At 33.4% G+C, this 15,385-nt stretch overlaps 1 non-coding gene across 1 annotated transcript; it reads right to left on the bottom strand.

The window, feature by feature from the left end:
* Positions 1-3,132: 3,132 nt before the first annotated feature.
* Positions 3,133-3,204, bottom strand: TRNAT-UGU. The gene has a single exon. It is a non-coding gene; the product is annotated as a tRNA-Thr (tRNA).
* Positions 3,205-15,385: the final 12,181 nt, after the last annotated feature.

A 15,385-nucleotide genomic window follows, 5' to 3' on the forward strand; every position in this document is an offset into this window, starting at 1 on the left:
TATATATATATATATATATATATATATATATATATATATATATATATATATATATATATATACCTATTTTATATTATGATAACTACTTTATATATATTTCAAGAAACTTATATTATAGTAACCACTTTATATGTCTTTTAAATAAAATAAATCTCTTAAATAATTAATAAACTATAAATATTTAAAAAAATAATAATAAACCACCTTGAATCTGTTTAAGAAATAACCCATATATATATATATATATATATATATATATATATATATATACCTATTTTATATTATGATAACTACTTTATATATATTTCAGGAAACTTATATTATAGTAACCACTTTATATGTCTTTTAAATAAAATAAATTTTTTAAATAATTAATAAACTATAAATATTTCAAAAAATAATAATAAACCACCTTGAATATATATTTCCTAATTATTATAATATTTCATGGTCTTACATTTAATCTATGTTGTCTAGTATATATTGTTAGACCTGTCTAATCAATATATAGACATACTTGTCTAGTGTTTGTGTATAGACTCCTTTAATTAGTGTATGGACATACGCTATTCTAAATGACTATATTATTAAAGTTTACACGGCTAGTTTAAACGATAAAGTAATTAACAATTATAAAAGGATAAAATTAAGAATAAGAAAAATTGTATTGAAACAAAATAATTAATGCTTTCTACATATAAGTTATTCTTTAATAATAAATATATAAAATTATGTTGAAAAAAAGTTAATGATGGGTAAAATCCATCTAATGACACACATTAAAAGAAGTAATTATTTATTTATTTTAAAAATTCATGAATCTTTAAATTCATTTCAGGGACGCATATTGTAAAGCCTCTTTTTTCTTACTGCCTTAAGTTTTAGGGCTTGGCCTTTTAGTGGGCCTAAGATCAGCCCACTTAGAGGCTTCAGGACCCTAAGTTGCCCTTTCAGTTTCCATTCTACTTGTACTTGGCAAACATCTCACTCTCAAACTCTTCTCTTCGTTACAGATCTTTGCTAGTGTTTGGACTTCCCTCCTTTTCCAAGCTAGCTAATCGATCTTTTCTGTTCCTCTATTCCACGTAAGTTCTTTTAGTTCATCTTCGCCTTTTCCCAGCTGGTTTTCTGAGCCAACAAAGATCCATCGTGATAACATTATGTTCCTTTTGTTTCACCTCTTTTCAACTCACAAAATTTGCCACTAGAGCTATTGTGCTCAGCTGGTTGGGTGTGCGAGTCTTTGGTAGCCTTCTTCTAGGTAAGGGAAGCTAGGGCTTTGTTGTTTTCAAGTTTTAGATGTATGTTTGGTTGATTTTACATACTGGATGATTGATATATGTTATTGGTTCTGTGAAAATACGTGGATTATACTGCTATGATGATGTGAATCTGTTTCTGCACGAGAGAGTGGTGAGCTCTACTGAACTCGCTTAGGTGAGCGGGTTGATCGCTCAAAATGAAAGCTTTCGCTTAAGCGAAGAGCTCTCGCCTAAGCGAGAACAGCAACAACTCACTCCCATCTGTTTCGAGGGCTCGCCTATGCGAAGGCCACTTGCCTGAGCGAGAATAGTCTCATCTGAGTGAGTTGGGCTAGCTTGAGCGAGACCTCGACGTGCTTCCTGTTGTAGTCTCGCCCAGACGAGAGTAGGTAGCTTGAGCGAGGGGTTCCTCTGGCTGAGCGAGGGCTCTTTAGGTTGAGCGAGATTGGCAGAGTTATGTGTATATATGTATGCTTCACATGATTGGTTGATGTGCACTTGAAACAGTTCAAGTCATGACGCTATATGTACTATATATGTTATATTGGGGCTGGAAGTTGATGTGTTTGGCATGAGCTTGGTGTGATATATGCTCAGTTAGTTTGGTATATATATACATATTGGCATGAGATTGATGTGTATGAGAACTCTATGAGTGGTTGGTGAAACATGGATAAGGTATGGGTAGGACGTAATTCCATGACCTTCATAGTGAGTGCTCATGTTGGTGCCTCATCTAATGAACGTAATCCCATGGACCCTCCTAGTGAGAGTTCATGGTAGTGCCTCAACGTAAGGACGTAATTCCATGAGGGTATCGTGGTGGTACCTCAAGGCCAGGACGTAATTTCACAGAGGCCTTGTGGTGGTGCCTCACTGCTAGGACATAATTCCACGATCTCGTGGTGGTGCCTCGTTGTACGTATCCGGATGGTCAAGTCTAAGAGTCTTAATTGTTTTGGTAATTCATGTGTGGATGTCTGATGTTTATGCTTGATTTTGAAAGGTGCATGTTGAGTGTCATGATATAAGAATCTCTTTCACTAGCTTACCCTTTGCTTGTTTGATTGTTATGTGTGTGGTCTTTCTCCTTAGCGATGATCATCAATTTTTATTGATGTGAACATATGTGAGGACCCCTAGCAGTGGTAATGACAATAGGGATGTTGCAGCTTGATGGTTATGGACTGGTATTAGGCTCTCTATGGAGCCCGTCGCTGAAGGAATGTTATTAGTTGGATTTCTCTTGTCTAAACAAGAACTTGTGCTACTTTTGATCTATTGCACTTATGTTAGGCAGTGTGGTGCCTCTTTTCTTTTGTTATGAATATGTTTGTGGTACGGTGTACCTTCATATCCAAATTTTCGTACTCTTTGGATATTTATGTATGTGGCGTTTTATTAAATTGGATTTATCTATTTAATTGGGACGTTACACATATCATGAATTAAATTCAATTTCAACATTGACATAATTGATGATTCAAACATTAGTGTGGACATTTTAAATTATTAGATAATAACTTATTTTACAAAATAAATTAAAATATATTTTTAAATTTAATTTTATTAAATAACTAAGTAGTGAAAAATGATAACACAAAAAAAGTAGTATAAAAAAAGAATCAATAAAAGTCATGGGTAAAAATGTAAATTAACTCTATAAAGACATATGGAAAAAATAAAAAATGTTAAATGACTAAAACTAACAATTGGAAAACTTGTTAACAAAATAAAAATAGGTAAGAAGGTAACTTTCCTAGATAATAGATAAGTTATTTGATAATATGTGAAACTTTCTTTTTTTATATAACTTTTTATGCATTAATATTGGTATTCCATTTTTGTAAAATGAAAAATCTTTTAAAAATGCCTTCATGCAGGATTGAACTACAGACCTTCAGTTTACAAGACTGACGCTCTACCACTGAGCTATAAAGGCTTGATACTTTAAATTATTTGAAGATTCGTACATATGATTAGTAGGTAATTTTTTTTATTCAAGTTCGCAAATCCATGCTAATTACTTATGGATATAATTTTTTGTAAACATTTCGGATTTTACGTACAAAAGAATTGGTAGGTAAATTTTTTTCATATTACTTACGAAAAAAATTGTATGTAAATGAATATTACATATTCGTATGTAAAATCTGTAGGTAATATTAAATTTACCTATGGATTCAAATCTGTATGTAATTATTGGTAGATAAATCATATTTTTCTTGTTGTGAAGTTGTTTTCCTCAATTATGTCATTAATTTCTTGGATTGGAGGAACTCTTGTACAATAATATGAAGAAGGTACATTTATATGGGATACATTATAATAGATTAGGTTAGACAAATGATATAATACAAAGGCATCATATTTTTTGAGAGAAGGGTATAAGGGCCACGATATATATGATATTTTTTGTATGAATGAATTCAATGAATGGGGTGGTATGTGATGGATGAGCTCCCATTAATATGTCAAAGGGTAATGAGTTGACCATGCTTATATGCATTATTATGAATATGGTATATGGTGATGATATGGGTTGGTTTTAGCAAATTGAGTTTATATAAGAGAGAGTAATTTCATACATGGAAAGAAATACAACAAGAAATTTTGAAGTTGGATGAAGAATTCACTAGTAGGCATTATTATGGATGAGTAATAAATCTTAGATTGAGATGCATGACTGTATATGCAATGATTTGTGATGATTACACAGGGAAGTAAAGCAAATTATTTGCAGTAAATGCTCAATATACATGTGAAAGTCACACACCTTTGAATTACATACAAATGTTGGCTTCTTCTATATTTGAGGATTTGGATTGAGTTTTCACTTCCTCTGATGAGGAAATATTTACTCTCTCAAGCGTAGTCGGGCTTAGTCTCCTTCCATAAAGGTTAATTTCTTTCTCCCGTTGTTGTTGTATTCCATATATTTTTTAGTTGTTTTTTTCAATTTGACCTTTGACCTTCATGTTATAAAAACTTTCTCTTTAGAATTCTTTTCAAAATTTCTCTCTGCCTTCTCTCTATTTTTCTGATTCCACCACTCATTTGTTTGATGATTAAGAACCACTACTGGAGTCAACAAAAAACTAAACATAAATTATTTATCAGAATTGAAAACCAGGTAAGTTCACTTGGAAATTTAATTCTAGGGAGCTCTAAGGGTCTGAACATTGGACACCAACACTATGCTGCAAGACACTATTCTCGAGTGCAAAGGAACTCTAGTTTAATCCCTAAAGCAGTTTCCAATTTCATGTTTTCTATCTTGCTTCTGTTTGATTTAAGTTTCTATACCAATTTTACTTTTCCTATATTTGTTCTAAGTTTGTTGCAGTAGCTAGTTGAATTCATGTTTTCTTGTTAAGGATGTTGGTAGGAAATTTCATCTCCATTGCATATTTAATTTATGCACCTGCATATGCTTCTTTTAGGGTCTTATTAATGCATTCATGAAACCACAACTCACAATTATGCCTTATTCTGTTTTTGAAGTTTTCATCTAGATCATCATCGTTTTAAGCACCCAGAACACAGTAAAATCAATCCATTCACATTATATATATATATATATATATATATATATATATATATATATATATATATATATATATATATATATATATATATATATTCTCCCTTTAAATCCATGCTAGCATTCAATTCTAACTTATGAATAACACATGCTCAAACAAAATATAAGCAGCAACACTCTAACTATTTAAGCACATGATCCTATGCACTAATGCAATTTAATATTGACACACATGCCTTCATCAATAACCAATTCTCAACATGTGACTAACCCAAAGGGACATTCAAATTGATAGAGACTTACCACATAACCCAATCATGCTTCATTAGAAATTACTTGAAATTATCAAGAGCTTATTCATGTATTTTAAAGACTCCAAAATCACCAATATTGAGTAACATATATCTCTAGCTACTGACCTCCAAATCAAATCTCCACCGTTCAAAGTGAAGAACCACATGTTATGGAACACCTGTCAAAATTTTACCTAAATCGTACAGTTAACGAACCAAAAAATGGAATTTTACAAAAACTGTATGAACTAGAAAAATGGTGGCGCCTGGTGCCTAGCGGTAAAAAACCAACGCCGAGAAGTTCCTGTTCCGCGAAAAATACAAAAAACAACATTTTTCGTGAATCAGAGCACCACGCATCACTAGTATGACGCCTGGCGGTAACTAAGGTGCCGCCAGGCGGTTCCTGCTGTTCCAGGAACCCCAACATTCTTCCTGCACCCGCGAACCTTAGCCCATTCACCACAACTATGGTTTCCATCAATTTATGTCTCAATACTTACGTATTTAGGTTCATGTTTCATTCCTAAACTTCCAATCTAAGATACTTCATTAATAATTTCCCACTTAATTTCGTGTAACTTTGAGAATCACCAATCATCCACCCTAAAATTTACATTCATACAATTTTCCCCTATTATTATCCAATTACTTCATAATTATAATGATTCTTAATACTCCATAATCCATACATATACGCATTCCATTTCTTCTCATTTAACCTCGTTCCAGAATCCCAAAAACATCGAAATTGAGCCAAATAGGCTCGTGTCACTTGGCGGGTTCAAAACCATTGTCAGGCCATTCAAAGGAAAACCCAGAAACTGGGTTGCATTCATGCGTCGCCTGGTGCCCAGGGTCATGCCGCCAGACGGTTCCTCTCTAGGAACCCAAAAACAACACAAAATTTCATGTGTCGTCTGGCGGCAGTTCATTGTCCGCCAGGCGATTTCTGGAAAAATTCTAGAAACCCAGAAATTTGATTTGATTCGAAAGCAAGCAAGAAATCTTATATCATACATCATGCATATACCACAATAATCATAAAATTTCGGGTTCAGCTCCCCTAACCTGGAATTTTCTTTGCTTAGAGTTTGAATTATGAGTTTTCCCTTGAGCACCAATGCCCTCCCTTTGATTCCTTCCCAAAATAGCTCTTCAGAAACCTTCTTTCTCTCCCTCAACTGACTTTTTAATTAGGTATTAAGGGTGATTAATGGCCAAAATGAAAATTATCTCATTGATGGTGGTAATTGCCATTCAAGCACAATTATGAGATGGTTTTCCAGTCCCTACTTGGCTGCCCATTCAACCAATTCATGTCTTGTGATAATTCTTATAATTCTAAGGTTTTATTATCACTCAACATGATCATGCGCATAATTAAAATAATAACAATTAAATAACACATAAATGGCTTACATAGTAATCTCGAACCTAAGTCCTCTCACACAATCAAGTACTCTCAACCATTTGAGCTAGTACTTTTCCACATCATAACAATCTCCATTAAATGCCATAAAGGCTCCCCTACTCGTATTTATTAGATAATTATTTATTTAACTATTTAAATTTCATGGGTTTTACATACAAGATGTCGACCTCTTGTGTAACCAAAAAATTTCAAAATATTAAATTACGGATTTTGACTTTCGTAAGACAACTTAATAAATTGGATGTCGACATCTATAAAACGCTACCAATTTTTTTAAAAAAAAAAACTATGCATGTTGACATTCATAATCCTAATTTCCAAAGCGGATGTCGGCATCCATTTTTAGTAGACTTCAAAAAAATCGCAGTTTCATTTATATAGAACACAACATAAATCAAACACAACAAATCTAAATAATGGGTGCCAATGTCAACTCTAACCAAGTTTGTATCAACTATAATAGGTAAAAAGAAGTATAATATGTCAAAAAAATAAAAAATAGAAGGACTTACCTATAGGAAGGCAGCTTTTGAATGTGGGGGGAGAAGTTGCAACTTCACACTTGCGAATGTGGGAAAGCAGAAGGATGTGGAAAGCCGCAGGGAGATAAAGAAAATAATTACATATGTGAAGGAGATAACTAGGTTAAAATTGGGGGTGGGGGCAGATATGAAGCATTAAATAGGAGAGAGAAATAAGTTTTTTATTTTTATTGAGTGGTAAATTTGGAATTTTGAAATCTTTTGGGGCACTAAAGAAGGCATTGAAGGTGCAGGGAGAAGTCCCCCCCCCCCCCAATCTTTCATTTTGTTCTCCTCTCATTCTGAGAATCCTAATGTGTAGTGAGAGCTCGAGAAAGATGTAGAAGAAGAGTATCCATCCTTGAGAGACATATTTTTCCTAAAAGGCTTTGTTTAAGTGAGGAAAGCTAACTTTGTTTGGTTGTTCTTATTAGTGTATTGATACACCGATCTATTTTCTAGTAATGGTAATGAGTACATTAACACTTTCCTTTGTACTTTGCATATACATAATACTATATGTTTGTTTTAAAATATAAAATAGTTTAAAAAGAATTTAAGAAAAAAATAAAAGTATTAGGTTTTATTAGGTATTAAATAAGGGTAGAAAAAAGTTAATGATGTTAATATAGAATTTTACTTTTAGAGGTAGTGAATTTTGGTTTCATCCCTAATAGCTCACCAACCATAATTTTTTTAAATGTATATCCTAAGTTATCGCTTAACGAAAGAAAATTTGTCATTATCTCATTTTTGCTAAAACCAAACTTTAACCACTGTATTGGGGTAACGATTTTTTGACAAACAAAAGTTTGACAAATTTTGACAAAGGTGAGTTGGCAGGTACGTGTCATTAATTTATTTTAATAAAAATTTTCACACTACTTTTTTTAAATGTATATCCTAAGTTATCGCTTAACGAAAGAAAATTTGTCATTATCTCATTTTTGCTAAAACTAAACGTTTTTTTGACAAACAAAACTTTGACAAAGGAGAGTTGGCTGGAACGTGTCATTAATATATTTTAATAAAAAATTTCACACTGGCGTTAAAAGCATAGGAAACCTTCGTGAAAGTGTCTCTCCTCAATTTCATTTTCTTTCTTTTGTGATTCCCTCCCTATCTCGCGCGTCCCTAAGCTTTCTTCAATGTGTCAATGGTTCTCCTCCATACTTCTTCAACGCAAAATTTTGTCTCTTTATGTGTCGTGCATTGGTTCCATATTTAGGGCTTGTCTCTGTCTTTTATTTTTAAAGTATTAGTCCATAATATCTACGCCAATTTCACGAAACCCATTTGTGATTGTTTTCTTCTTCATGCAAAGTTGGTTCTTGGTTCAATTCTCATCGTTATTTTTTTCGATTTTGTTCTCTTTGGTTCAAAGTTGGCATTTTCGTCACGTGGGCAACGATGCGCTTTTGTTTATTGGTTGGGTTTCGTTGTTGGGGTGATGGATTGTTTCGTCCTTTCATCTATTTGGATTTAAAGTTATTTATTTTGAGTTGTGGTGTGGTTGGTATTGATCTTAGTATCATTGAATGAGGCTATTATTAGTAGGGTATGACTTTGTTATAAACCATTCACCTATTACCACTATAGCATGAAGTCAAAGCATTTATAGAAATCTTTTATGTGTGTGGACCAAAAGATGCACAACGAATTTGTGCTTCATCAGTTTGATGTTTATATTGTTAAACGTTGATGAAGTTTTATATTTACACTTAGTTACAATGGTGAGAAGGGTTAAGTGTATATATATAAGTTTTTTCAAATGAATTTTGTCATTAGATATATATACAGACTTTGTGGATAAATGTTTATATGTATACAGACTGCGTTTGCCACTTAATCAGACAATTTTTAGTAGTTAAGTATTGAATACCCACATCTTTTCTAGTGCACAGTCTGGGGATACCCATAACCCATTTGATTTTGAAAAACCAAGGCGGATTTGTGTCCCTGGAGAAATGCGATTTCCAATCCATTGGGCACCTTCATCTAGGATACCTTTCGCTAAAAAAACATGTATTGTGTTTGCCACTTAATCAGTCAGTGGTTGTTAGTTAAGTAATGAATACATTTTGCCAACAAATTTTTTCAACATATTTTCTAGTGCACAATCTGGGGATACCTACAACCCACTCGGTTTTGAAAAAGCAAGGTGGACATGTGTCCCTGGTGAAATTTAGTACCATATCAATTGGGCACCTTCATCTGGGATATCTTTCGTTCAAAAACATGTACTGCATTTGCCACTTAATCAGTTAGTGTTTGTTAGTTAAGTATTGAATACATTTTGCCAGCAATGTTTTTCAACATATTTTCTAGTGCACAATTTAGGGATGTTATGGTATGATTCATTAGTAATTTTAGAATTGAAGAAATGAGGAAATAATCTTATATGAGCAAGTATTAAGTAATTATGGCAGCATTTGCATGTTTTTACTCTTCAATGTAGTGGTTTTGTATCGTTGTCAACATTTATACAATCAAATTTAGACATACCTCAAATAACTAGGACAAGTAAAGTATTTGGTTTCCTTGATAAGTAAGTAGGTTTTGGCTTTTGAAATTGCGGAAATTGTAGTTGCACAAATATCTAACAAATTCCATTATGCTGGTTTTTGCAGGTGAGGAAGTGCTGACCATTTTTTGGGCCTCTTTTATAGGCTGGATATGACATCGTCAAACACCTTTTTCTGATGTTGGTTGTGTTTGCCAATGACATTCAATGTATATTTCAAAAATAACTTAATGTAGGATGGACATTAATCGTTATTGATTGCCCTATAGTTATTGATAATGACCAAATTTTATTTTAAACACAATGTTGCAGTGGTTTGATATGATGTAGGGAATTGTTTTAGACACTTCATTTCAGTAGTATATACCAAACACAAGGTAATTAAGTGGCAAACGCTGTAAAGAGTTTTGCACAGTAGATAAAACAAATTATTTATGTCTCTGTATTTGGGGTGGGTCAGAACTTAATGTAGTTTCTGTCAGAGGTTTAGGGTTTTTGGTTCACTTGAAAAAAAAAATAAAAGACAAAATATTTACAAATTTATGCAATAACTATGTATCAAACTTAAGAAAATTAAGTGGCAAACACTTTTAATAGTTTTTACACAGCATGCACAACAAATTATCCATTACAACACATTTGACTCTGTATTTAGGGTGGGTGAGAAGTCCGTGTGGATTTTGTCAGAGGTTGTGGGTTATGGGGTCTTGGTTCACTTCAAATAAAATTTAAGAACACAAAAAAAAACTCACAATTATATGCAATACATATCTACCAAAAACAAGGTAGTGACAAACACTATAAGAGTTTTGCAAAATCAGGTAAAATAGGTTATCTATGACTTTATATTTGGGATGGGTGAGAACTCCATCTGAATTTTGTCAGAGGTTGTGGGTTGTAGGTTCACTTGAAAAAAAATAAAGGTAAAAAAAGACTGACAAATATATGAAATAACTATGTACCAAAAACTATGTAATTAACTAGCAAACACTATAAGAGTGTTTGCGCACCATGTAAAACAAATTATCCATTACAACACATCTGCCTCTGTATTTTGGGTGGGTGAGAACTCCATGTGATTTTGTTAGAGGTTGTGGGTTGTGGGGTCTTGGTTCACTTCAAATAAAATTTAATAACAAAAAAGACTCACAAATATATGCAATACCTATCTACCAAACACAAGGTAATTAATTAAGTGGAAAAATTTATGAGTTTTTGCACAAGGGGTAAAACAGATTATCTATGACTCTGTATTTTGGGTGGGTGAGAACTTCATCTGGATTTCGTTAGAGGTTGTGGGTTGTAGGTTCATTTGAAAAAAATAAAGGTAAAAAAAGATTGACAAATATATGAAATAACTATATACCAAACTAATGTAATTAAGTGATAAACATTGTAAGAGTGTTTGCAAACCATGTAAAACAAATTATCTATTATCACACATCTGACTCTGTATTTGGTGTGGGTGAGAGCTCCATGTGGATTTCATAAGAAGTTGTGAGTTGTGGGTTGTGGGTTTTTGGTTCACTTGAAAAAAGGAAGGTTACCCACATCAAGGCACAAAATATTTGAAACTGAATTTGACCCGGATGAAATGTTTTCATTAAGTGGCAAAGCACAAGGCCAATATTTCCATAAGGTATAAAAAGCCTCTACCAATGACAAAATAACATAGATGTCAATTTACTAACACATGAGTATGTACAAGATTGTATCCAATTGAAGTACTTTGCATAACTAAATATTTTGCCAGAAGATTCATATACAATAATATCCAAATGCAAAACGTATATCAAATTTCATCCTCTACTATAGTTACACTATAGAAGTGAATATAAGACAACACTTGGAGACACTATGGACCATGTACATCATTGGGTTGGACTCTTGAAAGTGAAATGCTTGAGTACAAAATCTTTATGGCTATTATCTTCATCCATAAACCAGTCACAAAAGTATTACTCCCTTATTTGTTGTAGTTGTTCCTATAGTGTCAATAGGTCAAGTTATCAAGACTTAAAATAGGCTTTGAAAAAAATATCCCCCCACATCAAATATAAGTGCAAATGTACTTACACATGTGTATACAAAGATACTTTTGTCACCATATCTACAAACACCATCCCACAATCATCTTAGATCATTCACATTACTAATTTCATAGTCAATATTGCTCAAATTCATCATGGTTTAGTTAACACCAACATGAACTTCAATATAATGTTTACTTCACACTTGTCGAGAATAAATATACACATAACACAAATGTATGAAGACACATCAAACAAACAAGTACCCATTCATTTATCCAATTCCACACACCCAACAACACAAAATAAAAAATCATGATTATAGGTACAAATAAGATTCCAAAAAACATTTTGAATTTGAAGTTATGTTCAAAAATATTTGTCTATTACAACTTATAAGAAAATAAGATAAAAATGAATAATGATATGAGTTTCTACTACAAGAAAAAATAATTTTTTCACTAAATTTCTATACAAGTTATGTTATCTAACTTCTACAATAAAACTAATACGTGTAAGTTGATCTAGCTTATTGGAGTTGGTAATTACATTTGAGCTTGTGGACATGCTAACTGCTAAGAAAACCTCTGACTATCAAAGTTTTGACTCCACCCACCACAAAAGCATAACCTTATACCTAGTTACACGAACTGAAGTAAACATACTTAACATGATCATAGAAATTGAACAAAATCAGTTGATCTATAACTGAATGCACCCGAAAAACAAAGTCATGTCTTCACTACTAACTTTAAGCGTAAAAAAACCACAAACTACCACGAAACAACAAATACACCCTCTTCTAAATCTACAACAATTTCCCATCTCACAACCATTATGCAAGAATTAAAAACAAAATAAACATAACGATTACTCCATATAAAAAATAAACAACAACTATAAGGATGACAACAATTAACAATCATCTTGGGCAATAAATCAAAACACTAACAACCTCCATCACATCACCAGAAGAACGAAAAATCAAGACAATACAAATTCAAAATGCACAATCCAAAACCAAAACGCAACAAAAAAAATTAAAATTGTCAAACAATTATTTAGAACCACAATGCAGAATCCACAAGAACCAATCAAAACCTTAAATCCCTTCCAAATACATAACAATCAATCCAAACCATAAACCTAAAATGAAAACTTACCTCCTCCTTTAATGGTTTCCACTTCTAACGTTGTAACACCACAATGCCTTCCAATCACTCATCTGACACCCAAAATACACCGCAACCACAATGGAATGGACATTCTTTGGGACGCACCCAAACAAAATAGCGATGAAGGCACCACAAACACAAACAACAAATGTGGGGGTGGAGGTTGTCAAAGACAAAATCGTGTATAAGGCCTACCTTGCAAGGGGGCAAACACAAATAACAACCTACGAAATTGATACTCTCAGCGACACACCCAACGAAAAAGTAGGTAGAAGAGGAGCCTTTGGAAGAGACACACACAATCACCAAATTTCTGAATAGAGACTGTCGAAGAAACAACCATCAAATGGCTAAGAAAGTAAGGGTGGGCAAAAAATCCAATTTTTATGATCCAATCCATTTTTTCTATGATGCAATCCATTTAATATCCATTCTATTAAAAATCCAATCCATTTAAAATCCATTTTATTGGATTTGGATATCAATCTAATCTACATTTTATATATTTTATGGATTGTATATCCATTCTTGAAATCTAGATTTTCAAAATGGATAATCTAAAATATCCAATCCAAATTTTCACTTTATATTTTTTGTTAGGTTAGGCTAAAGGTTGAGACGGACTAGCCCAAATTTAGTTGTATTTGATTGAGTTGACATGACCCTATACAAAATTTGGTCGAATTAGCCCAAATTCTGTAAAGTCGGTCCCGATCGAGATTTGACCCAGTTGGTCCCAGACAAAATTTGGAAGTATTCAGCCAAATCTGTCAAATTCTTTGGTGTCAGCCCTATGGACACAAATTTGGGTCCACATCCATTTTGGATCCAAAATTGTTGTGGATTACATTCTCGATATAGTTGACACCATAGAATTTGGCAGATTTTTTGTCGAGGCCAACGAGGCCAAATTTCAGCATGGGATGGACTTAGATGACTTTCGAACGAATTTCTGTCAAGTCGGTCCTGATCAAAATTTGGCCTAGTTGGTCCTGGACAAAATTTAGAAGTATTCGGTTGAGTTTACCCCGACCCAAATTTGACTACATTGGGCTGAGTCAACCTAGACAAAATTTGACCGTATTCGGCTGAGACAATCACGACCAAAATTTGGCTGTATTTAGCCTAGTTGGCTCCAGTCAAAATTTGGTCCAATTCAATCGAGTTGGCCCCGATTGAGAATTGACCAAGTCGGCCCTGGCCCAAATTTGATCGTATTCGACTGAGACGGTCTAGGATGAAATTTGGCCGTATTCAAATGAGTCAGTCACGATCGAAATTTGGTTGTATTCAACTGAGTCAGCCACGACCAAAATTCGACCGAATTCAGTCGAGTCGGCACTGGTCAAAATTCGATCATGTTGGCCTCAACCAAAATTTGACTGAGTTGGTCCTAACCTGAATTTGGTCGTATTCGGCAGAGTCGATCGTGACTGAAATTTGGTCATATTTAGGCGAGTCGGTCATGACCTAAATTTGGTCAAATTCAATCGAGTTGGTCATGACCAAAATTTGGTTTAGTCGGCACTAGCCCAAATTTAGCCGTATTCAGTCGAGTAAGTCCCGAACAAAATTTGACTATATTCAACTTAGTTGGTCATGATCGAAAATTGGTCATATTCAGTCAAGTCGGTCCCGACCAACGGATTTAGTGGAGTCAACCTTGACCGAAATTTGACTGATCAGGCCCTGGCCCAAATGTGGCCATATTTGGCCAAGTCGGCTCTGGCCAAAATTTGGTCGTATTAGGCAAAATCGGCTCTGGCCGAAATTCAGTCGAATCCAGTCAAGTCGATCTCGACTGAAATTTTGTCAAGTCGACCTTGGCCCAAATTTGGTCACGTCGTCCCCGACCGAAATTTGTTCGAAAGTCATCCAAATTCATCCCATGCTAAAATTTGGCCTTGTTGGCCCCGACAAAAAATCTGCCAAATTCTATGGTGTCAGTCCTATTGACACAAGTTTTAAAAAAAATTAATTTGAATTTATTTTATGAAAAATGGATTTTGGATTTTGAACTTGATCCAAATATTTAGATCTAAATATTTGGATCTGAATTTTTAAAAATCCAATCTTTTTTTTTGAAAAATTAGATTTAGATCGAAAATCTAATCCAATTATTTAAATCCAAAATAAATGTGAATTGAATCATTAAAAATTCAATCAATGATCACCCCTAAAAAAAGAAAGGAAAACAAACACGAACGTCAGAGCGTGAAAGTTCAAACCAAAAAGAAAAAATAAGAAGGCAAGTCTAATATTGTGCTTTTCCACGGTGAATTGTTTTAAAAATAAAAATAAGTTAAGTATCGCCGCGTTGACATTGTTTACTTTATCTAAAACATCCTTGGTTAAACTATGGTTTTCGAACAAAAAAAGTCCACATATAAAGTTTATCAAATAAGAATAAAAACCTAATTTTGTTAAAATAACTTTAATCTTTACAAAGTAACATCCGAAAATGAAACATTTTATTATATGACGTAATTTAAAAAAATAAAAAACATAAAGCAGGGATCAAGCATGCACAGTTCATACGCGGTTCTTTCCTTATTTAACGACCCAGTTCTCCTCCTCCACTTTTTTGGAATCCCTCTCTCT

Source organism: Vigna unguiculata, chromosome 9, assembly GCF_004118075.2.
Source record: "Vigna unguiculata cultivar IT97K-499-35 chromosome 9, ASM411807v1, whole genome shotgun sequence".
NCBI lineage: Eukaryota > Viridiplantae > Streptophyta > Magnoliopsida > Fabales > Fabaceae > Vigna > Vigna unguiculata.